Raw genomic sequence first — 27,581 nt, 5'->3', positions numbered from 1 at the left:
ATTCACTATGAAGTGCTTTAGGAAATATGCATAGTTTAAAAAAAAAAAAAACATAGTTTCAGCTGCAAATGTTCTGTGAAAAATAAAAATGAGTACTGGATATGATTTAGACTATTAAAATGTACTGTATATAGGTACTGTACAGTATGACTGGAAATTTGTATTTTATATATCACTGAAACAGAAAAAATATTTTAATATTTTAACCAATAAAGCTTTAATAGCTTTATTGATAGCTTTGTTTTAGCAGATACAATGTGGTATGTTGTAATATAAAATACGAGACAATTTCCACAAAATAGCATTTGTAAATGTTTTATTAAGACAACAAAAATTACTTTCTTGAACTTTCGGAAAATTTTTCACTCAAACATGGCTTTGCACCTGCTGGGATCGAACCCGCGACCCTGGAGTCGCTCTTTCTCTTCTCCCCTTCTTCCCCCTCCCCTTCTTCCCCCTTCTTCACTTTCTTTCCCCCCCCTACGCAGACTATTGTTCCCCAGCTTTGGCGCAGTAGGCAGCGCGTCAGTCTCATAATCTGAAGGTCGTGAGTTCAACCCTCACACGGGGCATATGTTTTAGCTTTTCCCAGTATTTAACAACATTCTCCACCTAACTTTCTATGATGCAACTTTATCCGCGGCTTCGCACAATGATGGTTACGTCTTGTAAAGTATGGGCTAGTGGCGCAATGGATAACGCGTCTGACTACGGATCAGAAGACTCTAGGTTCGACTCCTGGCTAGCTCGTTTGTTTATTGTCATTGTCTTACACGTCTCCGTACTCATTCCGAGTCACCTGGTCAATCACTCTCGCAAACTCCTAAAGCGGATGCAGCTTGAAATCCAACCCCCATATGAGAAGAATAGGCACAAAAATCCCCTCATTGGTGATTGATGCAAGTGACAGTTATGCCATGCAGGACTTGCTAACTCCAAAAAATCTAAAATGATCTACTGCATTATAGTTTTGCTGTTTGAAAATCTTTACCTGCTCTTGAAGGGGCTTCAAAGTTTAAAACTAGTAAAGGGATAAGTTCCACGCTTTTAAACTGTTTGGGAAGGTCCTTTCTGCACAGCTCAATTCACATGCAGATTGGAACCCCATAACGATAAGTTGTCGTTACTGTTGTTTTTTTGGACTGGTTCAGTGTAAGATGTTTGTTTACATTAGATTTGAGCAGATGGTATTAGCTTGAAAATGACAGCACCACTCTACTTGCATCCACCCCAAAGGTTACTTGAACCAACAAATTCTGGCATCTGGCTGCTGGTATCGTTCTGAACAGTACATTTTTGAAAGTTTGGGAAAATTTCTAAAACACTGGGAGTTACTGAAGAGGGATTTTTTTCAAAGCAGCATTAGAACGCATTCCAGAACCGATCTTTTTAAAACATTGCCTTTTCTCCTCTTACATTACAAGTAGTTTGAAAAGTTAATTAGGCGTAGCATTGGGGATGGTAGGACATTGCAGTGGACACATATCTAATGAGAAAAATACAACAGCTGCTGTAAATGTCACTGCTCATTTTTGAGCAGGCTTAAATCTGGCATAACAGATTGACAGTAAATAGCAGAGGGTGGTTTCGGTCCACCGACCTCTGGGTTATGGGCCCAGCACGCTTCCGCTGCGCCACTCTGCTTTCCTCATGAGAAGAGGGAATTGGAAGGCAAAATCAATTACTTAGGGTTTGGCTTTGTTATGCCATAAGCAACAACATTAATTTTGGACATTTTGGAACAAACTCCATGCATATTTTAGCTTTGAGCATCTTTGGATTAAAATATATAGTTTGGCTATGCTGAACCAATCCTCAAGAGTAACAAATCCACTCTCCAAAACACATTTCCTTGGGGATACCAGTCCTGATGCCTGTTACCTTCCCCGTGGTTCGGAACCGCTGGTTAATAAAGCTAAGACTGGTCCGAACTTAGCTTGGCTCGTTGCGGCCGGTAACTAGCCGTCCGGGCTTATTGCACGCACACACAGAGGAGCAGAGGCGGAGTAGTAGAATCCACGGACCGGCTTTATTCAGCACTATTCTTCATTACAAACACAGTACTTTTATGGCTGTGGAGCCAAACTTATTCTCATAAAACTGCTTTACTTCTAACAGCTGCAGAACCTGGATTATTTCTCACACGCAGAGGGAAAAACCAAAAACATACATGTACGTGCTGGCTACGTCACCCCCTTCTTCACCCCCCCTGAGGCCACCTCCTTAAAGGGGAATGCTCAGGCCGGTAACACTACCCCCACTCTGGATGATAATTAACCCCTTAATATCACTCCAGGACACAACAAATATTCATCAACAGAACACTGGACTTAATATGACGAAACGTCCCCATTGCAGGTTACCCCCACTCTACCCAAGCTTCACCAATGGGGCATCCTGTGGAAGGAGGTACCTTAAGACGAAAAGTCAATGTCCATAAAGTGTCCACAGCTGAAATCCTCACACCATACCTGAAACAGATGCGATATACGGTTCATATTGTCCATACCCAGATATATGCACATTACTGAAAAGAGGTTATGGTTAAGTTCACATTACTCGTGCTAGTGGGGTGGAACCCTCTGGAAAACCGGCTCAAGAGGAGCCCATACTGAACTTGGGTATATTTGTAGCCATATCAACTGCCAATTAGCATACAAAGAGCAATAAGACAAACCACTTAGCCTATTAGTACTTCCGGTCCACGGTAACGTACTGAACGTAACAGTTATTTTCATAACTTTAGCAACATGTTTTACAACAGAACTGGTAAACATCTTAACAGAAAACCCCCTTTTTTTTTCTTTTTTTTTTATATACGAAATCTTTAAGTTCCCTTGCTCTCACAGTCCTTAGTGACCCACCCAGTCACCAAACATGTCTGGCCTTCTGCGCACCCTCTGTGGGCGCTGACAAGGCTCAGAATTCAAAGGAAGACGACGAGTCTGCTTCTTCGCGGGATGTTTGGTGTCAGTCTCATCTAAACGAGGCTGACCAGGGCTATCAGAACAATGGCTGCACCTTGATGGAACCGGAGACAAGGAGCAGGCGCCAGGTAGTGGGCCGTCATCTGTTGCACCTGAAGGCGGCGTGTGTAACCTCGGTAACCGCTTTTGTATACTGTGGTTCGATTCTGCGTTGTGTTAATGACGGCCAGGAGACAGGGTGAGTTGAAATGTTTATCTGTTCAGAACAGAATAATAACAATCAGCGATCAGGCTCATCACATCCGGTACAGCACCTCGCGCCCGTCACTCATTAACTGGCCAACAGCCGTTTTAAATACATGAATATTAAACAGAAATACAGAGAAATAAGATAATATGTACCTGTTCAGAACAGAATAATAACAATCAGCGATCAGGCTCATCACATCCGGTACAGCACCTTACAAGGAACAGTATTACATGTTAGCATCAAGCCAACACAACTTTTCTGGAATGTTAAGCTCAGTGAACCTACCTCGCGCCCGTCACTCATTAACTGGCAACGAGATGTCCGAGTTCACTATACTTAACATGACCAACCACCAGAAGGGGGTGCTGTTTCACCCATAAACGATGAACCCAAACTTGGGAATGCTGACAAGTGGAATTCTACAACACATTAACTATGTTACACTCCCTCCTGCCGAATTCCACTTGCCCCATAACAACAAGCAAAGCAAACAGGTACAACAGGTACAAACTCACAAAATGGAAAGAGAAAAAAAAAATATTCAAATGCACAGGAAACCAATACACAACCACTGTTTCCCAAGTCACATGTGAGGTACAATAAAATCAAATTCACAGTTACAAACACCCAGTCACTTTGACTATCCCATGAGGATGAGTATGAGAAAAGGTTGGCCAAACCCCATCTACATACATAGGGAATAAAAAAATATGCCCATGTACATATTTCATCAACATGTAACTGCGAACTCTCCTCCCCAATATCAAAATTATTACAGAATCTTAAGATCAAATTTCAAACAAATAAAACTGTAGCTTTAAACTCAAACTAAGGCTGTTCTTTGGTGCATCATTTCAATAAGTCTAGTCACTGGCCTCAACAACCGCCCAGCTCTAGATCTACGGTCCGTCACACCATCAACTACTATCACTGTAGCTGCACTAGTAGCAGGTACGTCAGTGAGTGTGTCAGTAACAGGAGCCAGAAAGGTCTCTGGGCCAGACATTGGGACTGCTGAGCAACCAGAGTCTGATGAACTGCCCTCCATCAAAGAGCCTCCATCAGAGTGTTGTAACTGATCAAGGACTGGCTGGGCTAGGGGTAATACCCTGCCCTCTGATGGAAAATTAGTAAGTTCTGTGGCTCTCTCCAGCACAGTGCCCTTCACCAGCTCAGTATCTTCTGCATCTGTGATGTCGCTCGCTCCCAACGGTAGGTCAGATACCCACACTCTTGTTCTGAACTCTGCTGAGTCAGAAATAACATCACTGATTGCTGACCTCCCAACACTTAGGTCAAGGGAACTTGATGCGGGAGACATCACAACCTCCTCCTGGTCATCAGGATCATCCTCAGGTAATGGCAGAAAGTTTATCGGCATTATCAGATTGCGGTGGACCACTCTTACTTGGCCTGTAGTGGGATTCTGGATCCTGAAGGTATGGTTCTCATCATCCTTTCCAACCACCACATACACTGTGCTGTCCCAACGGTCAGCAAGCTTCCGTTTTCCACGTTCTCCTTTGTTGGCCAACAGCACTCTGTCATTCATTTCCACTGGTGCACCACGCACTCTTCGGTTGTATAGTTCAGCATGACGCTGAAGCTGTTTAGTTGCTGTCGACTGAGCTACCGCAATAGCTTCTCTCATGTCCTTTCGCAGCGACTCAACGTAGCGATCATAGTCCACCACCTCCAGATCACTGAACACCGAACCAAAGATGATGTCCACCGGAAGACGTGGCACCCTCCCAAACATGAGCAGGAACGGTGCATAGCCCGTAGTCTCATGCACCGTACAATTGTAGGCAAACGTCAGAGATTTCAGGGCCTCCGGCCAACGATGTTTAGCTCTTGGTGGCAGCGCCCGAATCAAGTTACCTAGAGTCCGGTTCATTCTCTCACACGAGCCATTCCCCATAGGGTGATAAGGCGTGGTGTGAGACTTTTGCACGCCCGCCACATTCAGTAACTCGGCAATAAGCGAACTTTCAAAACCGGCCCCCTGATCAGAATGTAGTCGCTTGGGAAACCCATAGATACAGAAGTAGTTGTTCCATAACTGGTGTGCAACCGCTTTAGCCGACTGATTTGGACACAAGAAAGCATGTGCCATCTTTGTGAAGTGGTCAGTAGCCACTAGCACATCCAGCGAGTTGTTTGAAGAATCCTCAGCAGTCCAGAAATCGATACTAACAAGTTCTAGGGGTTCAGAAGTTCTTATATTTCTCAAAGGAGCTCTGGCTTCAGGCTCTGGTGCCTTGCTGACAACACATCGTCTGCAGTGTTGTACATACACTGTAACATCACGCACTAGGCCAAGCCAATAAAACCTATGTCTCGTCAGGTACAAAGTCCGCTGCTGACCCTGGTGACCAGCTTCATCATGAACACCTTGTAACACCTTCTGGCGCAATGAGCGGGGGACCACAAAAAGGTAGGACTTCTTCTTTGTGATAGGGTTTTTAGCTACCCTGTACAGAACTCCGTCTCTCAATGCAAGTTTTTCCCAGCCTTTCAAAAGCTTAATGACTTCTGATGACTCCTTGAAACGTTCCCTCCTGGAAGGTCTCCGCCTTCTCTCTACGAAGAAGATCACTCTACTTAGAACTGAATCAGTTCTCTGCATTTCCCGCAACACTTCAAGCGAGAACACCTCAGAGTTGGCTTGGGGTGTTATTAGAACAGTCTGCGAGAACTGTGGCAGGAGAAGGGCATGCGGGTACACCACTGAACCACTTTCACTGCATCCCTGGAGTACAGCAGCAACCTCCATTGATGATACTTTTCCGGCCTTGACAACCGCCACACCTTGAGATATCTGTTGGTTGCACTCCGATATTTCAGGCGGGTTAGCTGACCAACGAAACACCTCCTGAATCCCATCAGCACCAATCGCCGCAGCCTCTGCCAGTAGGTCATCATAAGGTACTCTTGTCAAACGGTGAGACGTACTAGACTTTACAAAGGGCTCTCTGCTAAGGGCGTCAGCCACCACATTCTTTGATCCAGCAATATACTTGATATCGAACTGGAATGGAGCCAACTTAGCGATCCACCGCTGCTCACATGCGTCCAGCCGAGCCTTGGACAGGATGTAGGTTAGCGGATTATTGTCCGTCCACACGGTGAATTGGTGACCTCTCAACCAATGATGGAACTTGTCACACACCGCCCACTTCAAGGCAAAGAACTCCAGACGGTGTGCAGGATATTTAGATTGGGCATAACTCAGTGATTTACTTGCAAAAGCTATTGGTCTTGCTGTTGAACCATTGGCAGGCACTTGGGATAGGACTGCACCGAGTCCGTCGGTAGAGGCATCTACAGACAGAATGAAGGGCTCACTGAAGTTTGGGTGAGCCAGCACCACACAATCTAGCAAAGCTTGTTTCAATTGGTGGAAAGCCTGCTGACAATCTGCAGTCCAATCCTCAGCATGGAGCTTCTTGTGGATTTGGCGGCGCTTTCTCCCACCTCCACGTGGACCTTTAGGGGGTGAGATCAGCCTAAACAGCGGTTTGGCCATTGCAGAACACCCCTCAATAAACTGCTGGTAGTAGACTACCATGCCAAGGAAGGAACGAATCTTTCTCTGTGAGGGAATATTCGTGCCGATCTCCATAAGGTCTGACTCATCAATGTTGGTGATAGCAGTCACTTTATCAGGATCAGATTGGATCCCATCTATGCTGATGATATGACCGAGGAACTTCACTGACTTCCTCAAAAAGTGACATTTCTTTGGGGCAAGCTTGAGGTTATGATTCTGGAGTCTCTGGAAGACCATATGCAGGCGCTCAAGCGCTAGGTCTTCTGTTGGAGCAAACACCAGGACATCATCCAAATAGCACAACAAGCTCATGAAGTTTTTGTCACCAAAGATGTTTAGCATCATTCTCATGAACGTTGCTGGACTGTTACAGAGTCCCTGAGGCATCCGATTATACTCATACAATCCAAATGGCGATGTAAAGGCAGTGTACTTTCGGTCAGCCTCATGCACTTCTACATTGTAATAGCCTGAGGTTAAATCCATGGTTGAGAAAAAGGCATTGCCCCCCAAGGCTGCTAGAGCATCAGCTGGATGAGGAAGTGGGTGAGCATCCTTGACAGTGCGGGCATTGATCCAACGGAAGTCATTACATATTCGTAAGTCACCAGACTTTTTCCATACGATCACCAAGGGAGATGCAAACTCACTGCTGGACTTTCGTATGATTTCCCGCTCCTCCATCTCATCCAATGCCTCTCTCAATTTTTCATACTGGGTTGGTGGTATGCGCCTACATGGCAAACGAAATGGTTTCTCATCCATGACTCGGATGCGATGTAGAAAACCAGTGGCTTTACCACAATCCAGCTTGTCCCTTGAGAAGATTGACTGGTATTGAACAATGAGCTCAGCCAGTTTAGCTTTATATTCAGGGGCAACGTCACATTCCTCAATATCCACATCTGACAGTCCCAGTCCTCTTAGCCTTGCCTGAGGTGTGTCAACTGTGCATGGTGTCACAAGGTGAGGATGATCTGGCAAGGTGGAATCCTCTGAGACGAGGCTGTGTCTTGTACTGTTGTCCAACGGCACTTGAAGTTGTTGATGGATGTGGAGTTGGGAACCAGCAAACATCTCCAGTGAATCACAAGTACACACATCTGCCAACTTAACATTACGTCTCAAAGTAACTGGCTTATCTGATGGGTTAATGACCTTTAGTGGGAGCCAACCATCTGCTCTTAGAATAGACACCGACCTCCCCACCAAGACTGTTCTCGATTTAGATCGTGCTGTAGTTGGCTCCACCACAACAGTACATCCAGCCAACCGGTCATTCACCTGTGGCAACTTGCCCCAGATCAGATGTTCAGTCATGGGTTCGAGAGTGACAGCTCGCTTGATTTTAACAGTCCCAACTGCTTCCTGGACTTTTTCATCGGCAGCTTCCACCCTTGCCAACAACCCTAGCAGTTTCTGCTCTGCATCACTACTGTCACAGAGTGCTGTGGGGCTCTGACCATGGAGATCTTGCCTCAGCTTAAACCTGTCAATGATGTATCTCAGCAGGTTGCTCCCAACAATCAGTTCTTCACTCTGGTTCTCAACAATCAATGTCGGGACAATCACTTTGCAGTCATAAAGACCTATCTCCAGATCACACATGCCAGAAGGTAAGGTCCTGGACCCCCCACACCCAATCAACACAGTGGTTGTCGGCTCAAGGGTGGGGCTCCTTAGAACATCCCGATGTAACAGCTGAGGTATTACTTTAGCACTCAGTGTGCATGCCATCGACCCGCTATCCAACAAAGCTCTGACTGTAACCACACCTCCCAGTGTCACATCTTCATAAAACAAGTTGTCATGCTGTTTCAGTCTCAGACTGTTTTGGAATATTGGTGTATATCCCATTTCTCTCACTTCACATGCACTTTGACATATAGATTCCATGTCATCTTCAACATTTGAAACAGGGGGATCACATTTAGGCCCAACACTTGCCCCCACCACATGCAGGCCGGTCAGTTTTCCTGAGACTGCACCACCTGATTATCGCTCCTGGGCTTCCTCACCACCGCCCCTGGACACTCCGCTCGAATATGGTCAGGTGCAAAACAGCTAAAGCAGAGATGGCTGGATCTGCAGTGGTACTGAGTGGTGTGTTCACCATCACTGCACACAGCACACGGTACGGCAGGCTTTACATTTGTCAGCTGGACCCTCTGAGTGCGTGCATTGAACCTACTTTGAGACTTGTGCTGTTGTGGCTGCTGCTCCAAAACACGTTCGAGTAGGGCGATGACTCGATCCAGGCGGTCAGGCGAGCTCCCAGCTGGCTTCTCAATAGGTGGAGCAACAACAGTAACTGGAGTCCGTACTTCAGCACTGGATGTCGCACTTTGCATAGAGGAGGTGATTTCCTGGTGCTGGGAAGACAGGAAACCTGACATCCTGTGTTTGGTTAGTCGCTTGCGATTACTGCAGTGTTCAACAAGCTTCTCATGAATATCAGCCACCGTCCAGTCTTTCAGCTGCTTACATTTAAATATGAGCGACAATTCAGGATCAGGGCAGTTCTGGATAAACATGGCAGCTAGATCACAGTGCAGACAGTCAAAAGCCTTGTTTTGTCTCTTTAAACAGTCCTCTGTCACATCCAAAACTTTGTTGAGTCTCAGCCAATAGTCAAAGGGATGTTCGTCAGGGTGGGGCACCGTAGTATAAAAGTCCGCTAAGGGCAAACTAGATGACATAGTATCACTGAAGTGCTGTTTCATCATCTCAAAAATGGGCTCAGGTCCTGTGGTCAGATTTAAAACTGGCTTACTGCGTATACCAACTTTAACCACCTCATGTGCCCTCCCCACCAGCTTAGACATCACCTCATCAGCCTGTTCAGCCACAGGGATGCCTTTCTTTCTCAAATAAGATAACATCATAACCTCCCACTCTTGGACTGAACATGAATCATGATCCCCTTTAAAACTCACAGGCTCTTTCACGTCAGGACGAACAATGACATTTAACATGGCAGACTCGTTAGTTGTAGCTCCGGCCACCCCTGGACCCACTGTATTACCTAAACGGGTCTCAATGCAGGATGCAATACTTTCACCTATAGAAACTCCAATTCGCGAAGCTATGTCACTCAAAAGTCTGCCATCAACATCACATTGTGGAGCATCAACAGTGTCGTTAGCTCTTTCACCCAAATAAGCAAAATTTGGTGTGGATGCTTGTGGGGTATTCAAAAACAAACCCCTGCCTCTAGCAACTGCAGGCATCGGAGTAAACATTCCAAAGCCCCTCCCCCTACCCACAGAATTGTTTCTTTCCATAACTCAGCACTTAATGATCCAGAGCAAAAAAAAAAAAATAAAATAAATAAACAAAAAATATGTATATAAAAAAATATATATATATTTTTGTTCTTCCTTCTTTTCCTTTTTTTTTTTTCTTTTTTTTTTTTTTAGCACTTACAGATTAAACACAGTGGCGAAAGTGCACCTTTAACAAATCAACAAGCCTGACGTGCCACCCACGATCCACCGATGCACCAGGAAGTAGATGCAGCCCGCGTTCCAGGACGTAGACGGCCCCGCCTGCGCTGTTGCAGTTGAAGAACGAGTCACGGCACCAATGTATCCTCAGTAACCGCTTTTGTATACTGTGGTTCGATTCTGCGTTGTGTTAATGACGGCCAGGAGACAGGGTGAGTTGAAATGTTTATCTGTTCAGAACAGAATAATAACAATCAGCGATCAGGCTCATCACATCCGGTACAGCACCTCGCGCCCGTCACTCATTAACTGGCCAACAGCCGTTTTAAATACATGAATATTAAACAGAAATACAGAGAAATAAGATAATATGTACCTGTTCAGAACAGAATAATAACAATCAGCGATCAGGCTCATCACATCCGGTACAGCACCTTACAAGGAACAGTATTACATGTTAGCATCAAGCCAACACAACTTTTCTGGAATGTTAAGCTCAGTGAACCTACCTCGCGCCCGTCACTCATTAACTGGCAACGAGATGTCCGAGTTCACTATACTTAACATGACCAACCACCAGAAGGGGGTGCTGTTTCACCCATAAACGATGAACCCAAACTTGGGAATGCTGACAAGTGGAATTCTACAACACATTAACTATGTTACACGTGCAGGCATTCTCTGTAGACTCTTGGGCGGAGCCCTCCACGTCTGACGCGGAGTCCCACAGGTCAAGGGGGCCGACCTCGGTGTCCGAGGCACTGCCGTCCTCAGCAGCAGGTGCCGTCCCTTCTGGCGCTGACATGATGCTCCGGTAGACCCAGCTGTTGTCCAGCGGGGTTCTGGAATGGTATGGCTTGAGTTTGTCGTGGTGGACCACTCTAGCCTTCGATCTTGGGCCTTTTTGGATGCGGTAAACTAAGTCGTCTAGTTGACCCACAACAAAGAAGGGTCCCTCATACGCAGGCAGGAATTTCCGTACTTTGTTTTTCACTCTCCTGGTACCTTTAATCAGATGCCAGACTGGGGCACCAACTTGGTACTGGACTTGGTAGACGTTTTTATCGTACTGTCTTTTTGCACGCTCTGCTGCTTTCCCTAAAGCCTCTCGTGCCAGCTGGTGGGAGAGCTCCAACCGATCTCTCAGTTGGAGCACATACTCTGGAGGGGTGTTGGGGCTTCCCTCATCAGGTGGCAGACCAGTGACAAGATCAATCGGCTCAGTTATCTCACGGCCGAAGAGCATCATGTTTGGGGTGAGGCCCGTGGAGCTATGTTTGGTTGCACGGTAGGCCATAACTGCATAGGGGATCATTATATCCCAGTCCCAGTGGCATCGTTCTGCAGTGGTAGCCAGAATTTTCTGCAGAGTAGCATTAAAACGCTCCACTTGGCCGTCTGACTGGGGGTGAAAAGGGGTAGTCCGTGTTTTCTCAACCCCTAGCAGTTTACACATCCCCTGGAACACAGCCGACTCAAAGTTGGTGCCCTGGTCGCTGTGGATGGCGTGAGGGGCACCATATCTACACACCCACTCAGAGACGATCTTCTCGGCCACTGTCAATGCTTGCTCATTTGGGACAGGATAAGCCTCCACCCACTTACTGAAATAGTCCTGCACTACTAATATGTAGCGGTTGTGCCTCTCTGTCTCGTTTAAAGGACCCATCAGGTCGAGTGCAATTCTCTCCATTGGGGCACCTACTTGTACTGTGCCCATGGCGGCACGAGGAGTTTTCTTGGGACGGGCTTTGGCAGCACAACTAGTGCAGGTGAGGCACCAGAAGGTGACATCGTCTCTCATGTTATACCAGTAATACCTGGTTTTGAGGCGTGCCAAAGTCCTCTCTGCTCCAAAGTGCCCGCCCACTGGACCATCATGCATCTGCTCTACCACAGGGCTGCGCAATAAACGAGGCAGTAAGATCTGTGAATACTGCACCCTGCCTTCAGTGCTGTAGAACTTCCTCATTAGGATTCCCTTTTTCATATAAAGTCTTTTCCACTGCGCCCAGTAGGCTTTGGTGGGGGGACTGCAGGCTGCTATGTTAGCCCAAGGCGGCCTACTACTCCCTTTGTCCATCCACTTTAACACTGGTGCTATATCGGGATCTGTCTTTTGGGCTGAACTGAGCTGTTCTAAAGTCCAGCCGCTAAAGAGGTTTTCGTGGCCCACCTCACTCACCCGACAGATGCTTGGGTTAGCCTCAGAACCACCGCAGCCGCTGATCCTGGAGTCTACCACCCCCACTATCAGTGAACCCAGCTGGACCACTCTGTCCCCCGCACAGCCACCAGGTTCCACTACCCCCACTGGCGGTTGCCCCAGAGTCACAGTGACAACCGCCCCTTCCGAGCTGTCGGTTAGGCTGCACTGCACCCCTTTATGCTGAAGGGGCTTGCTGAGAGAGGGATCTGGAACTGTGCAAGGACAGGAGGTCCTGCAGGGTTTTCTGGAGAGAGCATCCGCGTTCTGATGGTTTCTCCCAGGCCGATGGATGACTTGGAAATCATATTCCGCTAGCTTTTCCAACCAGCGTGCTAGCTGGCCCTCTGGCTCTCTCAACCTTGTCAACCAACGGAGGCTGCTGTGGTCGGTGCGGATAGTGAATGATCGGCCGAGCAGGTACTGCCTGAAGTGAGACGTAAACTCCACAACTGCTAGAAGTTCCCGTCTAGTAGTGCAATAATTCTGTTCCGTAGCTGACAGCCTCCTGCTCCCATAAGCTAGAACCCTCTCCTCGCCCCTTTGCATTTGGGAGAGGACAGCCCCTATTCCCCAGTCACTGGCATCAGTGTCTAGGAATAATTCACCTTCGTCGAGGGGATAGCCGAGGACTGGAGCAGAGGTTAGCCGTCGTTTGAGCTCCTCGAACGCCTCTTGGCATTCGGCTGTCCAGCTAAAACGTGCGTACTTTTTCGTAAGTTCGTGGAGTGGTTTGGCAATTGTGGCAAATTCAGACACGAAACGCCGGTAGTATGAGGCTAGGCCCACAAATTGTCGTACCTCAGAGACGCTTTGGGGTGTGGGCCAGTCTTGGATCTGCTGGATCTTTCGGGGGTCAGTTGCCACACCTTCAGCGGAGACGATATGTCCCAGGTAGGCCACCTGCTCCCGGAACAAACAGCACTTGGAGGGCTTCAGCTTTAAGTTAGCTCCCCGTAACCTGGCGAACACTTGCTCCAGCCGCGCCATCATCTGAGTGCTGTCCCGCCCCAGGACGACTATGTCGTTGAGGTAGACGAGGCACGTTTCCCATTGTAGTCCGACCAGGACTCGGTCCATGAGCCTCTGGAACGTGGCGGGTGCATTGCACAGCCCGAAAGGCATCACGTTCCACTCGAAGAGGCCCTTTCGTGTGCAGAATGCCGCGGCCTTGCGGGCTCTGGGCGTCATCTCCACCTGCCAGTACCCCGACGTCAGGTCCAGGGTGCTGAAGTATCTGGCCATGGATAGCGTGTCCAGCGTGTCTTGTATGCGAGGCAGGGGGTAGGCGTCTTTGATCGTCCGATCGTTCAGGGGCCTGTAGTCCACGCAGAGTCTGTGGGTTTGGTCTTTCTTTTTCACCATCACGATCGGTGCGGCCCAGCTGCTGTTGCTGGGTCGAGCTAGGCCGGCCTCCAGACTCTGTTGCACCTGCTGATCTGCTGCTGCCTGCTTATCCACGGCCATCCTGCGTGGGGGCTGCTTCACAGGTGGCCCAGGGGTGGTTTTAAATGTCGGGGGTTTGCACGGACTTTTTTTTTGGTTTTTTTTTTTTTTTTTTTGGGGGGGGGCCAAGGCCTTTGGGGGTTTGCAGAAAAGGGGACCCCCCCAATAGGACCGCAGAGGGGGGGCCAGCTTATGGCGGTCCATTCCGACGGGTTTAAAAGAAGCTCTCAGCGTATGGAGCCTGCAGGTTAAAGGGGGTACAGGGGGCAAAAGGTGTGGTTATTTGGGGTTCGAACATGGGGGGCCTCCCAAACCCCGGGCAGATTGGAGGACTCCTGCCCCACAGTTTTCCTCCTCCCCCTTTAAAGGGTTGACAGATAATGCGTTGGGTTGAAGCCCCCTGAGGGGGAAATGAAAGGTTTTTTTTTATGGGGTTGGTTGTGGCTGCACCAAAAAAAGGGGGCCACTAAAACATGGTGCCTTTTTCAACAAAACTTTTGCTGGGGCTTAACATCATGTTTTCTCCCTTAAACCCGTATTTTGGGGAAGGCGGGAAGGGGCCGGGACAACTTTCTCCCGCCCCGGGTCCAAACACAGTTGTAAAGGCCACCCTGACGAGAAGGGTCTCAGGGCCCGGGTGGTTAAAGGGGCCCAAGGGTTGGGGAAACCCTTTCCCCGAAAAGGGGTTTTCCTTTCCCGGGGGGCCCCAAAATCCAGGCAGGGCCAGTGGCCCGTTGGGAGGAAAAGGGTTTTCCCAAAAAAATTTAACCCCCAGGTTTTTCTTCTGTTGGTGTCCCGGGCCCGATAAAGTTTTCCTGGGTGGTTTGCTCCCAAAACTGCACAGGTTAGGATGACTTCTCCCCCCGGGCAGCCAGGCCATCTGGCTCAAATGGGCCCCGCAGGACCTGTGGGAAAAGATGGCTGAATTGGGGGGGTTAGAGTTGTGGGGTGGAGTTTTAAAAAGGTGGAAAGGGGGAAAAACCCTTCCTCCGTTGCTCCGGAATCCAGTAAGCACGGATTTCCATTTCCCTAAAAACCCCTATTCCCCAAAGGGACATTTTTTCCCCCTCTTTTACCTTTGGTGTGGGACCCACCACTGGCTTGCATTTAGGGGCGGGGGTTTTGGCTTTACGTTTGTGAAGTGGCCGAGGTGGTCGGGGGAGGGGGAAGGACGGTTTTCCCGTAGGGGTCCCACACCAGGGCCCCTTTTTGGCAGATTTTTTACTCCCCCTTTTTCCTCTTTTATAGTTTGTTTTTGGTTTTGGGGGGGGCCCCCTGCTGGCGGGTTCTTGGCATCCTCGGGGGGGGTGACTGGGGATTTTGGGTGGGTCCGTCAGGCTGTTCACTTTACTGGAAGACAAACAGGGTTTATATAAGGTTGGGTGACTCGGGGCCCGGCCCCCCGGACGGATCCCGCTGAGTTACCGGGGGCCCTGGCAGGGTCTCCTTGTGGGCCCCATCTTGTGTGCAATCTCGTAGGCCGTGCCCCTGTGCGGGGTGCTTTTTTCCAGGAGTTTTGGGGCCAAATTCAGGGGTCCCCTAAAAGCCCTTTGGGGAAAATCTCCAACATGAATCCAAAATCTTTTCTTTTGGGTCAGGGGCCGGTTTTCAAAAACCACAATGGGACTTTTTCCCTAGATGTCGTTCGGAGCTGTGTTTGGGGGCCTCAATGGTTTTTGGACCCTTGTCTCAGCCTCGATCCTATGGGCTGGGATGCATGCTCAGGGGCAAGGCCCTTTTGGCGGCGTCTATTCTTCAAAATGGCTTTGGTAGGGTCCAGGGGGGTGGATCTTGGGGTTTTTGGGTTTAAATGGGACCAGCTGCGGCCCGGGGAGGCTGAATCGTACTGGGAAAAAGCCAAAAATCTTTTCCGGGTCCAAAAGAAATTTGCTCAGGGGCAGCTTTCCCAAACTTTATAAAGAAAGTCTTTCCAAGAACCTTTATCCATCAAACTGGGCCAAAGGGCCCCAGTGGGGGTACGCTCCCCCTTATCCTGTTGTTCCTCATCCCCCTGCTGTCAAAAAGAGTTTTACAAAAAATCCCCTTTTTGTGAGGGACAAGGGGGTGTGATGGGAGGAAAAGCTTGCTTCGGGCCAAATTTACCCCCCTTTAAAAACAAAATATCCACCCTATTAGAAAGCAATTTCATGGGGTGGTGCCCTTTGGGGTTATGGGGACGGGCTGCCACCCGGGACTGTTGGTTTGAGCAGGCTGAGTCCCCATATGGGGTTAAACATTGGGGGAGTTTGTTGGATGGGCCCGCGAAGGGAGGAGGGACCCGGGGTGTTTAAAAATGGGGAACAATGCATTTTAAAGGGGGTGAAAGGGGTGGTTAAATGGGGCCCAGCAGCATTAACTTTTGAATAACCATCCCCTGTGCCCTTCGGGTTGGGGGACACCCCCAAATTGGGGGAGGGTGTGGCATAATAAGGCCCCCATCAAAATTTCCCCCGGAGGGGGGGAATAAACCACCACCCGGCTGTTTTTTTGTTGTTTAAGGGAAAGGGGGTTGGGGGTTTGGGTTTGGCGGTTTAACTTGGGCCCGGGCTGGCCCCCGGGGCCTGCGGAGTCGGGGCCAAAAGCTTTCCCGGGGGCGCCCCCTGCTAGCGTTAGTCCATCTAGTCAGAAAAAGGGGTTTGGTTTTTTTGTCCCTAAAAGTAACCCCCCCCTTCTCCCCGGTTAAATTTTGCCATGGGCGGCTATAAAATCTCTTTTTATTAAACCGACAAGAAGGGGGTTTGGGGTTTCCCCCCACAAAATTGTCCCTGTCCGGTAGCCCCCATGTTGGGTAGCTAGGGGCCCCAAACTGCTAGCTTTCCCTCCGGTTTTCCTCCGCCCGGGAAAATCCCGGCCGTCTTTGCGGGGAATAGATCCCGGGGGGAGGGCCCCCCGTGTTACCTTTTTCCCCCTCTATGGCTCCTCTTCCCCTGGTTCGGAAAACCCGGGTGGGTTAAAAAAGGGTAAACTGGTCCCCAACTTAGCTTGGCTCGTTGCGGCCGGTAAAATAGCCGTCCCGGGGGGGTTATTTTTCACGGGGACCCCACAGAGGAGCAGAGGGGGGATATAGAATTTTTCCCGGGCCCCCGGTCTTTATTCCCCGGCCCTTTTTTCCATACCCTTTCAAACACAATTTCTTTTAAGGGGTTTTGGACCAAAAAATTATTCCCCCAAAAAAAGCTTTAACTTCTAACCTTGCAGAACCCCGGATTATTTCTCCCACACCCAGAGGGAAAAAAACCCAAAAAAATACATGTACGGGCTGGCTACGTCACCCCCCTTCTTTAACCCCCCCCGACCACCTCCTTAAAGGGGAAAGTTCAGGGGGCCCGTAAACCAAAGCCCAACCCTTTTGCGGGAAAGAAAAAAAAAAAAGACCACATACTTTCCCCTTCCTATCTCTGTGGGATTTCAGAGGTGGGCCCCCATTGGGGGAAAACACAAAAGACATCTTTTTAAAAAGGGGCCTTCCCCTCTTCAAACTGTCCCGCTAGTGGGTGGCAGTTTCCCGAAAGGCTGAAAATTTGGGAAAAGATTGTTAACAAAAACAAACCCGGGAAGATTCTCTCTGAATCTACAGGGGTCTTGTTACTCAGGAAAAATCAGACTTACAAAAAGGACGCTAAACTTTATGTTTGGAAAAAGGGTTTTTAACCCTTCCCGAAAATGCTCCCGGGAAAAACATTGGGAAGGGGTTGAAATTTAAAACAAAACTGGGGAAAAGCAGGGGACAAAAAAAAAACTTTTAAAAAAAAATCTTTATTTTCCTCCTTTTTTATTCGACCTCCCGAAAAGGGAAAATGTTAAAAGGCTGATGGGACAGATTTTGGATCAAACGGGCACGTATAAAGGAAGGTGAATGGGCAAAGAAGAGGTTTGCTAAACTTTTGCTCAAAAATGAGGCCTAAAACCCCTATGAGCAGCCTTGTTGGAAAAAAACAAAGAAATTTTAGGCTTTGTTTCAGGTCACTGACTACTTTGGGTTGGGGCTGGTTCCAGACAAGCAACCTACTGGGTTGCACAGAGTTTGGGGCTGGAAAAAACACCCCTTTCCTGGAGGTATATCCATTAGGATGTTGGAAAGGAAACAGATTCATAACCACTCTTGTGGAGGAAAATGAAAAGGGCTGTGGGACAAAAATCAGCCCCTGTCCCAAAACAAGGGGGTTTATGGGCCTTCGTTGGGGGGGGAGTAGGCGCGCTTTAGTCTCATAATCTGAAGGGGCGTGAGTTCAACCCTCACATGGGGGATTGTTTTTGCTTTTTTTCCCCTTTTTTTAAAAAACATTTCTCCCCCTAAATTTTTTATGGGTGGGACTTTTTTTCCGCGGCTTTTTCATGATGATGGTTACGTCTTGAAAGTAAAGGGGTAGTGGCGGGAATGGATAAGGGGTCTGACTACGGATCAGAAGACTCTAGGTTCGACTCCTGGCTAGGGGTCGTTTGTTTTTTTGTCATTGTCTCACACGTCTCCCTACTCAAACCAAATTTACTGGCAATCACCCCTCCCCCCCCTTCCCAAAATCCTAAAAAGGTTTTCAGCTTTTTAAACCAACCCCCTAGAGAAGAATAGGCCCCAAAAAACCCCTCATTGGTGATTGATGCAAGTGACATTTTTGCCAAGCAAGGGTCGGGAAAATCCAAAAAAAACTAAAAATGGAAACTACTGTAATAGTTTAGGGTGTTTGAAAATTTTTTACCTGCTCTTTAAAGGGGGTTTCAAAAGTTTTAAAAAAATATAAGGGGAAAAGTTTCCAAAGGGTTTTAAAACCGTTTTGGGGAAGGGCCTTTTTTGCACAAACTCAATTCACATGGGGAGATTGGAACCCCTAAACGATAAAATTTTTGTTACTGTTTTTTTTTTTGGATGGTTTTAGTTTTAAATTTCTTGTTTAAATTAGATTTAAAGGGAGGGTGGTATTAGGGTTGAAAATGACAGCAACCCCTTATTTGCATCCCCCCCAAAGGTTACTTGAACCCAAAATTCTGGCATTTTTGGGGCTGTGGGATCGTTCTGAACAGTACATTTTTGGAAGTTTGGGAAAATTTCTAAAACACCCGGGGGTTTTTGAAAAGGGAAAATTTTTTTTAAAAACAGCATTAGAAAAGCATTCCGAACCGATCTTTTTAAAAAATTTGGGCCTTTTCTCCTTTAAAATTTTTTAAAATAGTTTTTAAAAGTTTTAAATTTGGCGAGCATTGGGGATGGTAGGAAAATTGGGAGTGGACAAAAATCTAATGAGGAAAAATACAACACTGGGTGTAAATGTCACTTTCCATTTTTTTAGGGAGGAATTTAAAACTGGGGATAACAGATTGCAGTTAAAAAACAGAGGGTGGTTTCGGTCCACCACCTCTGGGTTTTTGGGCCCAGGGCCCCCTTCGCGCGCCCTTGCTTTTTTCATGAAAGAGGGAATTTGGAAGGGCAAAATTTAATTTACTTTGGGGTTTTGGGTTTGTTATGCCCCAAAACAAAAAACATTAAATTTTTTGGGAAATTTTTGGGAAAAAAACTCCATGCATATTTTAGCTTTGAGCATCTGTGGAATTTAAAAAAATTTGGCATGGGTGGGAAACCCAAACCCCAAGGGGTTTAAAAAATTCCCCTCTCCAAAACACAAATTTCCTTGGGGATAACCCCCGTCCTGAAAAGCCCAAAACCCTTTTGGCGGGAAAGAAAAAAAAAAGACCCCATACTTGCCCTTTTTCCCATCCCTTTGGGGTTCCAGAGGTGCCAACATGGGGGGAACACAAAAAACAATTTATTTAAAATGGACCTTTCCCCCCCTTTAACTCCAGCTAGAGTTAAAAAGTTCTGATGGCTGAAATTTGGAACAAGATTGTTACAAAAAAAAAAACTGTAAGGAAACTCTTGAATCTACAGGGGGTCTTTTTTACCAGACAATACTCAGATTAAAAAAATGGGGGGGGGGGGAAACTTTGTTTGGAAAAGTTTTTGAAATTTGAAAATGTTCAGAATAAAATTGAAGGGGTATAAATTTAAGACCAAAAACGGCAAAGCAGCTGACAAAAAATAACTTTATAAAAAAAATCTTTATTTTCCTTTCCTTTTTTTTTTGACCCCCTGAGGGAAAAAATATGTTAGGGGGGGGGTACCGATGCAGGAAATATGGTCTTATCCCCTGCAGTAAAATAGGGAAAGGGGGGAAAATTTCAAAGAAAGTTTGGGGTTAAAAACTAGGGTCAGAAAATGAGGGCCTTTAAAACCCCTTTTTCACGGGCCCTTTTTTGAAAAAAAAAAAAAGTATTGGGAGGAAATTTGTTTCCCGGTCCCCGACTACTGGGTTGTGGGCCCGGGGGCCAGACAAGAAAAAACCTAATGGGTTTGGGACACAGATGGGACTGGGGAAAAAAACAATTTCCCCTTTCTCTGGGGTAATCCATTAAGGGTGTTGGGGGAAAAAGATTCATTCCCGGGGCCCCCCTTGTGGAAAGGGTATGAGAAAGGGGCTGTGCACAAATTTTAAGGGCCCCCGTCCCCCAAAGGGAACTTTTATGGCCCCCGTTTGGGGGCAGTAGGCAGGGGCTTTTAGTTCCCCCAAACTGAAGGTTGGGGAGTTCAAACCCCCACACGGGGCATTTTGTTTTAAGGCTTTTCCCAGGGAATTTTAAAAAACATTCTCCACCCAACCCTTTTTATGATGGGAACTTTTTCCGCGGCTTCGCACAAAGATGGGGCATTCTTTTCAAGTATGGGCTTGGGCGGGAAAGGATAAAAAGCGGGCTGCTACGGATTTAGAAGACTCAGGTTGGAACCTTTCCCGGCTTGCAGTTTGTTTTTTTGTCACAAAAGTCTCCGTACTCATTCCGAGTCCCCTGGTAATTTTTCCCCTCGAAAACTCCTAAAGGGGGGGGCCCGCTTGAAATCCCCAAACCCCCAAAATGGAAAAAATAGGCACCAAAAAACCCCTCATTGGTGATTGATGCAAATGACATTATGGGTGGGAGGGCTTGGGTAACTCCCAAAAAAATCTAAAAAAGATCTTTTGCAATTTGGGTTTTGGCCCAAAAAATGGATTAATTTTGGGTTTTATTGGTTTTTTACACATTTTTTCTGTCACAATGTCAACAACTTCCGGTTTGAGCTAAGTGCTTTTATTTTGTTAAGCTTTTGTGTTATTGGTCCCGCGCAACGTAGTGTCAGTTAGCTTGTTCTCTCATAAGTACGGCATTCAGTTAAACACGGACCTACGGTATCGCCAAATATAGTCCTGACAGCCCCTCCGAAGAGGCAAAAGGTGTGTTATTTATTTGTACAATAGTATTTTCCAATGTTTACTTTTTGTCAAGATGAAACATTTAAAATGGTTTAATGTAAAATGATAAGCTGTATAGTCGTATGTGTTTCAGCTCTTACGATGGTTATATGTGGATTTAAAGACTACAGTTTAAGGAAAATGACTCTAAAGGAATTAAAATCCATAAAACCCATCAGTAAAGTCTCATCATTGATCGGGGGCAGCATGCTACACTCCTAAAGCGGATGCAGCTTGAAATCCAACCCCCATATGAGAAGAATAGGCACAAAAATCCCCTCATTGGTGATTGATGCAAGTGACAGTTATGCCATGCAGGACTTGCTAACTCCAAAAAATCTAAAATGATCTACTGCATTATAGTTTTGCTGTTTGAAAATCTTTACCTGCTCTTGAAGGGGCTTCAAAGTTTAAAACTAGTAAATGGATAAGTTCCACGCTTTTATACTGTTTGGGAAGGTCCTTTCTTCACAGCTCATTTCACATGCAGATTGGAACCCCATAACGATAAATTTTCGTTACTGTTGTTTTTTTGGACTGGTTCAGTGTAAGATGTTTGTTTACATTAGATTTAAGCAGATGGTATTAGCTTGAAAATGACAGCACCACTCTACTTGCATCCACCCCAAAGGTTACTTGAATCAACAAATTCTGGCATCTGGCTGCTGGTATCGTTCTGAATAGTACATTTTTGAAAGTTTGGGAAAATTTCTAAAACACTGGGAGTTACTGAAGAGGGATTTTTTTCAAAGCAGCATTAGAACGCATTCCAGAACCGATCTTTTTAAAACATTGCCTTTTCTCCTCTTACATTACAAGTAGTTTGAAAAGTTAATTAGGCGTAGCATTGGGGATGGTAGGACATTGCAGTGGACACATATTTAATGAGAAAAATACAACAGCTGCTGTAAATGTCACTGCTCATTTTTGAGCAGGCTTAAATCTGGCATAACAGATTGACAGTAAATAGCAGAGGGTGGTTTCGGTCCACCGACCTCTGGGTTATGGGCCCAGCACGCTTCCGCTGCGCCACTCTGCTTTCCTCATGAGAAGAGGGAATTGGAAGGCAAAATCAATTACTTAGGGTTTGGCTTTGTTATGCCATAAGCAACAACATTAATTTTGGACATTTTGGAACAAACTCCATGCATATTTTAGCTTTGAGCATCTGTGGATTAAAATATATAGTTTGGCTATCCTGAACCAATCCTCAAGAGTAACAAATCCACTATCCAAAACACATTTCCTTGGGGATACCAGTCCTGACGCCCAACCTTCTGCGGGAAAGAAAAAAAAACGACCACATGCTTGCCCATTCTCTATCCCTGTGGGATTCCAGAGGTACCAACATGGGGGAACACAAAGACAATTTGTCAAAATGGACCTCCCTCTTCAACTCCAGCTAGAGTGATACAGTTCTGATGCTAAATTCGGAACAAGATTGTTACAAAACAAACTGTAAGATTCTCTCTGAATCTACAGGAGTCTTGTTACTCAGACAACTCAGACTTACAAATGGACGCTAAACTTTGTTTGGAAAAGGTTTTGAACTTGTGAAAATGTCTCAGAATAACATTGAAGGGATATAATTCAAGACAATACTGCAAAGCAGCTGACAAAAAATAACTTTATAAAAAAATCTTTATTTTCCTCCTTTTTTATTCAACCTCAGAGAAAGAATATGTTAGAGTACTGATGCACAGATATGGATCTATCAGTGCACGTATATAGGAAGGTGAATGTCAAAGAAGAGTTGCTAAACTATGCTCAGAAAATGAGGCCTAAACCCATGAGCGGCCTTGTTTGAAAAAAACAATGTATTGTAGGACTTTGTTTCAGGTCACTGACTACTGGGTTGTGGGCTGGTTCCAGACAAGCAACCTACTGGATTGCACAGCAGATGGGACTGGAACAAACGATCCCTTGCTCTGGAGGTATATCCATTAGGATGTTGGAGGAACAGATCTCATCAGCCCCTCTTGTGGAGGATATGAGAAAGGTCTGTGCACAAGCTTTCATGGCCTCGTTGGCGCAGTAGGCAGTGCGTCAGTCTCATAATCTGAAGGTCGTGAGTTCAACCCTCACACGGGGCATTTGTTTTAGCTTTTCCCAGTATTTAACAACATTCTCCACCCAACTCTACGTTCGACTCCTGGCTAGCTCGTTTGTTTATTGTCACAAACGTCTCCGTACTCATTCCGAGTCAGCTGGTCAATCACTCTCGCAAACTCCTAAAGCGGATGCAGCTTGAAATCCAACCCCCATATGAGAAGAATAGGCACAAAAATCCCCTCATTGGTGATTGATGCAAGTGACAGTTATGCCATGCAGGACTTGCTAACTCCAAAAAATCTAAAATGATCTACTGCATTATAGTTTTGCAACAAATGGAGTTGAGTTTTGTTTCATTGGTTTTCTACACATTTTTTCTGTCACAATGTCAACAACTTCCGGTTTGAGCTAAGTGCTTTTATTTTGTTAAGCTTTTGTGTTATTGGTCCCGCGCAACGTAGTGTCAGTTAGCTTGTTCTCTCATAAGTACGGCATTAAGTTAAACACGGACCTACGGTATCGCCAAATATAGTCCTGGCAGCCCCTCCGAAGAGGCAAAAGGTGTGTTATTTATTTGTACAATAGTATTTTCCAATGTTTACTTTTTGTCAAGATGAAACATTTAAAATGGTTTAATGTAAAATGATAAGCTGTATAATCGTATGTGTTTCAGCTCTTACGATGGTTATATGTGGATTTAAAGACTACAGTTTAAGGAAAATGACTCTAAAATAATTAAAATCCATAAAACCCATCAGTAAAGTCTCATCATTGATCGGGGGCAGCATGCTACACTCCTTAAGCGGATGCAGCTTGAAATCCAACCCACATATGAGAAGAAGAGGCACAAAAATCTGGAAACAGAACATTTGCTAATAAGGACAGAGAGTTTATTTCAACCAAGACTACACAGCAAAGGTCCAAAAAAGGTGAGGGAAGTTATCAAACAGCTGAATGAGAGGAATGTGAAGGCGCAGTCCCCATATCCGTCCCAACTCAAAGTTTTTCTGGACATCGGAACTAAGGCTACGTTCACACTGCAGCCTGAAGTGTCCCAAATCCGATTTTTCTGCTCATATGCGACCTGGATCTGATCTTTTCATGCCAGTCTGAACAACACAGATCCATTTTTTTCCAATTCAACCCAGGCCACTTGGCTATGTGGTCCTGAATACGATATGACACTGATCTTTTCAAATGCGACCTGTGTCTGAACGGCCAGGCCGCATTCATCCGACCTGTACGCCATTACAAACTGACAAAGGTCACTATTCTGCATCTTGCTACACAGAAGCTGCAAGAAAAACAACAACCACGGCAGATGATGATGTGGAGAGTAGTATTTATATTTAAACATTTAAAATATTGTGTCTTTATGGTTGGAAAAGACCGCTAGATGCGTGCCGGCACTACCATCCATGTTTACTTCTGGAAAAAAAGAGCATGCTGGCCTATGATGTCATTGCGTCCTCTTATGCGCATGCGGGACACTTGCGTTGTATGACTGCAGTTCACACAGGAGATCACATACAATTCAGCATATTTTTGAAAATATGAACGGCAATGCGAAAAAATCGGATTTGGCATAAAAAAATCAGAATTTTGCATCATGGCCTGCAGTGTGAACATAGCCTAAGATATTCAGCACAGTGGAAGAGGCAGTGCCTATACTGAAAGAGATGGGCATCAAGGTGAAGGAGGACAGACTACAGAGAATTCAACATGTGATTGCGTAGACGGCAAATGAGACCAGACAGGGGGGCAAGCAGAGGCCCATAAAATCATGGAGGCGGATCTGAGGGCACTCCTGGAGTGATTACGTTATCTATAGCAACATTTTGACAATGGGTAACATATGTATGTATGCATACATGCATGTCTCTGCAGAGAGATTAAATCTCACGAACTGCAAAGCAAAGAGTGTGTTATAGGTTCTATTGAAATAATAAATTAAAATAAAACAAAATAAATAAATGAAAAAAAAAATGCTAGCTGTAAAATAAAATACTACAAGAAAGACGTGTTCGCTAGAGAGCGGTTTGGAGGAGTTCGAGTCTTAGACAACTACTAGGAAGTTGTCAATGCACATAGTGCTGGTTCATTAGAGAGAAGGTCACAGCTCTCTGATGTTGCGACTCTTGGAAGATTTTTGTTCATGTTTCAGTCATTATTCTGAGGTTCCTGTTCCAATAAATGTGTGTATATTCTGTTTTTATTCCTCCCTTTCAGTTGTGGTTGTGTTTCATGTAAGATATTTTTCATTTCAAAGGGGTGTCAGGTGCAGCACAGCTTCACAAAAGGTAGTAATACGAGTGGGCTAAATATAGTATCCTACAATGTTCAGGGTCTAAACCACCCGATTAAATGAAAGAAGATTTTGACTCAACCAAAAAATCTACAATGCTCAATAGCTTTATTACAGTAGACACACCTAACAGACAATGAACGAAAATAAAATGAAAAGGGAGTGGGTAAGTCAGGCATTTTATGCCTAATTTGGAAAAAGAAGGGGTGTAGCAATCTTAATAAAAAATGGATATTGTTTAATGTCGAAAAAGAGGTTAAACATAAAGAAGTTATGTAATGAGTATAGGACGTAAAGGAGATATGACAGTTTTACAGAAGTAATATATGTATATTATCCAAAAAGAGGAGAAAGACACTTTGTTGAACCAAATAGTCAAAACAATAACTGATGTGGCAAAAGGGTTGAGACTGATGGGGGTAGACTTTAATAAGGTTGAAAATAATATATTAGATACCCCTCTGACTATGGAGAACAGACATTACTAAAGAGCTTGATCTGATTGATGCTTGGAGAAATACCAACCCCTGTCAACAATGGGTGGTAAGTTGCTTGAAGACCCAGATGCAGAGACGAGTGAAGCAGAGATGAGTTCTGACAGATTTAATTGAAGAACACAGGTAACAGAGGTAGCAGCTCTGTTTGAATTCATGGGCTGCATCCTCTAAGGACGCGGCCTATCTAGACTGGATCCTTCGAAGTCCGTAAAAAATAAGGAGACAGCAAGTGTTTTGGCTGTGAATTCAAACAGGTCTACCCTTTGGCGGGGTTTATCGCCATAGACCAAGTTGCTTAGCAACCATGACAGTGGACTCACAAAGCAGGAAAAGAATGAATACCGAAGTTTTCAAAACTTTCTTTTTTATTGTAAAGTGAACATGACTACATTAGCAAGAATCCAGAGTGGAATAAAGGTGCCAACCACCAGGAGCATAAACAAAAAAGAAAATGTAATGATAGAAACCTTAGTCAGTTAAATAACATGCTGCTGTCATTTTGCTCACCCCTCATATTGCTGCTATTTTCCAATCTCCATTACTGTAAAAAGGTCCATTGCTGTATATTGGTTATTTATTCTCCAGGTGCACAGTTTTATGTTGTTAAAACACTTTACAACATTTTGTTTATATTTTAAATCTTCCCTATTATGTTATTCTTAGACATTTTACTAAGGTCAACATTTGTGTGGCCATTTTCAATAATCTTTCTGCTGCTGTAAATTTGCCCATTGTGGGACAATAAAGACATTTTCTATTCATGAATCTAAGCAATGTATGTATAAAAAAAATATATCTGCAAAATCTCTAATATTCAACAACAAAAAATACTTAGTTAAGCATAATTGTGTCATGTCTGGCTGAACCTTACAGACCCACATGCAGAATCAGGCACGAACACCATCTGAAGGGAGAAGTTTTATTGTTAACTCAGCCAAAACTGGATGGGGAAGAACCAAGAGTCAGTGGGAATACACTTCCACAGGCTGTGCAGGTGGCTGGAGGTACACGCTGAAGGAGGAGGCGATCGTCAGAGAGTTGTCACTGAGGTGCGGGCAGGCAGACAGACAGACCCTAAGCTGCAGATGGGAACAGCTCACGGAGTTAGACGCTGAAGGGATCAGTCCAGGAGTGCTTCAATAGAACCTGGGAATCCAGAGAGACAAGAGGTGAGCAATTAGGAACCTTTCACTGGGAATCAGACAGAACTTTCTCGTGGGGAATTTAACATTGGCTAGATTGGTACCAGAGTATGGGACCATCAGGTGAGGAAGAGATGGCTGCAGCTCCTTAAATCCCTCACAGGTAGATGGGTTGATGGATCTCAGGTGCTCAGACAGCCGTCCACGCCCACCTGCAGCGCTCCAGAAGAAATAGAGAAATACTCCACACAAGGGTTCTGACATATTGTGCAAAACAGCAATAAAAAAAAAATAAAAATCCCATCAGATTTATGGTCCCCACACTGCAGATATATTAGAATCAGTCCTTAAATTACAACCAAACCCATTTACACAGTAACAGATAAAAACCTTTAGAGAAATCAAACTTTACTGCCACATATCTCACTCCAAGGTCATTACAATAATAGAGATTTCATTCAGAATGAAAAAAGCCAGAATGAA

At 45.6% G+C, this 27,581-nt stretch overlaps 2 non-coding genes across 2 annotated transcripts; both read left to right on the top strand.

Moving 5' to 3' along the window:
- Positions 1–677: 677 nt before the first annotated feature.
- trnar-acg lies at positions 678–750 on the top strand. Its single transcript has one exon. It is a non-coding gene; the product is annotated as a tRNA-Arg (tRNA).
- Positions 751–23,122: 22,372 nt separating this feature from the next.
- Positions 23,123–23,195, top strand: trnam-cau. The gene has a single exon. It is a non-coding gene; the product is annotated as a tRNA-Met (tRNA).
- The last annotated feature ends 4,386 nt before the right edge of the window (positions 23,196–27,581 follow it).

This window comes from Cyprinodon tularosa, unplaced genomic scaffold, assembly GCF_016077235.1.
Source record: "Cyprinodon tularosa strain WSP-4 unplaced genomic scaffold, ASM1607723v1 ctg233, whole genome shotgun sequence".
NCBI classification, from domain to species: Eukaryota; Metazoa; Chordata; class Actinopteri; order Cyprinodontiformes; family Cyprinodontidae; genus Cyprinodon; species Cyprinodon tularosa.
Note: the sequence above shows the minus strand (reverse complement) of the source record. Positions and strands in the feature narration are given on the sequence as shown.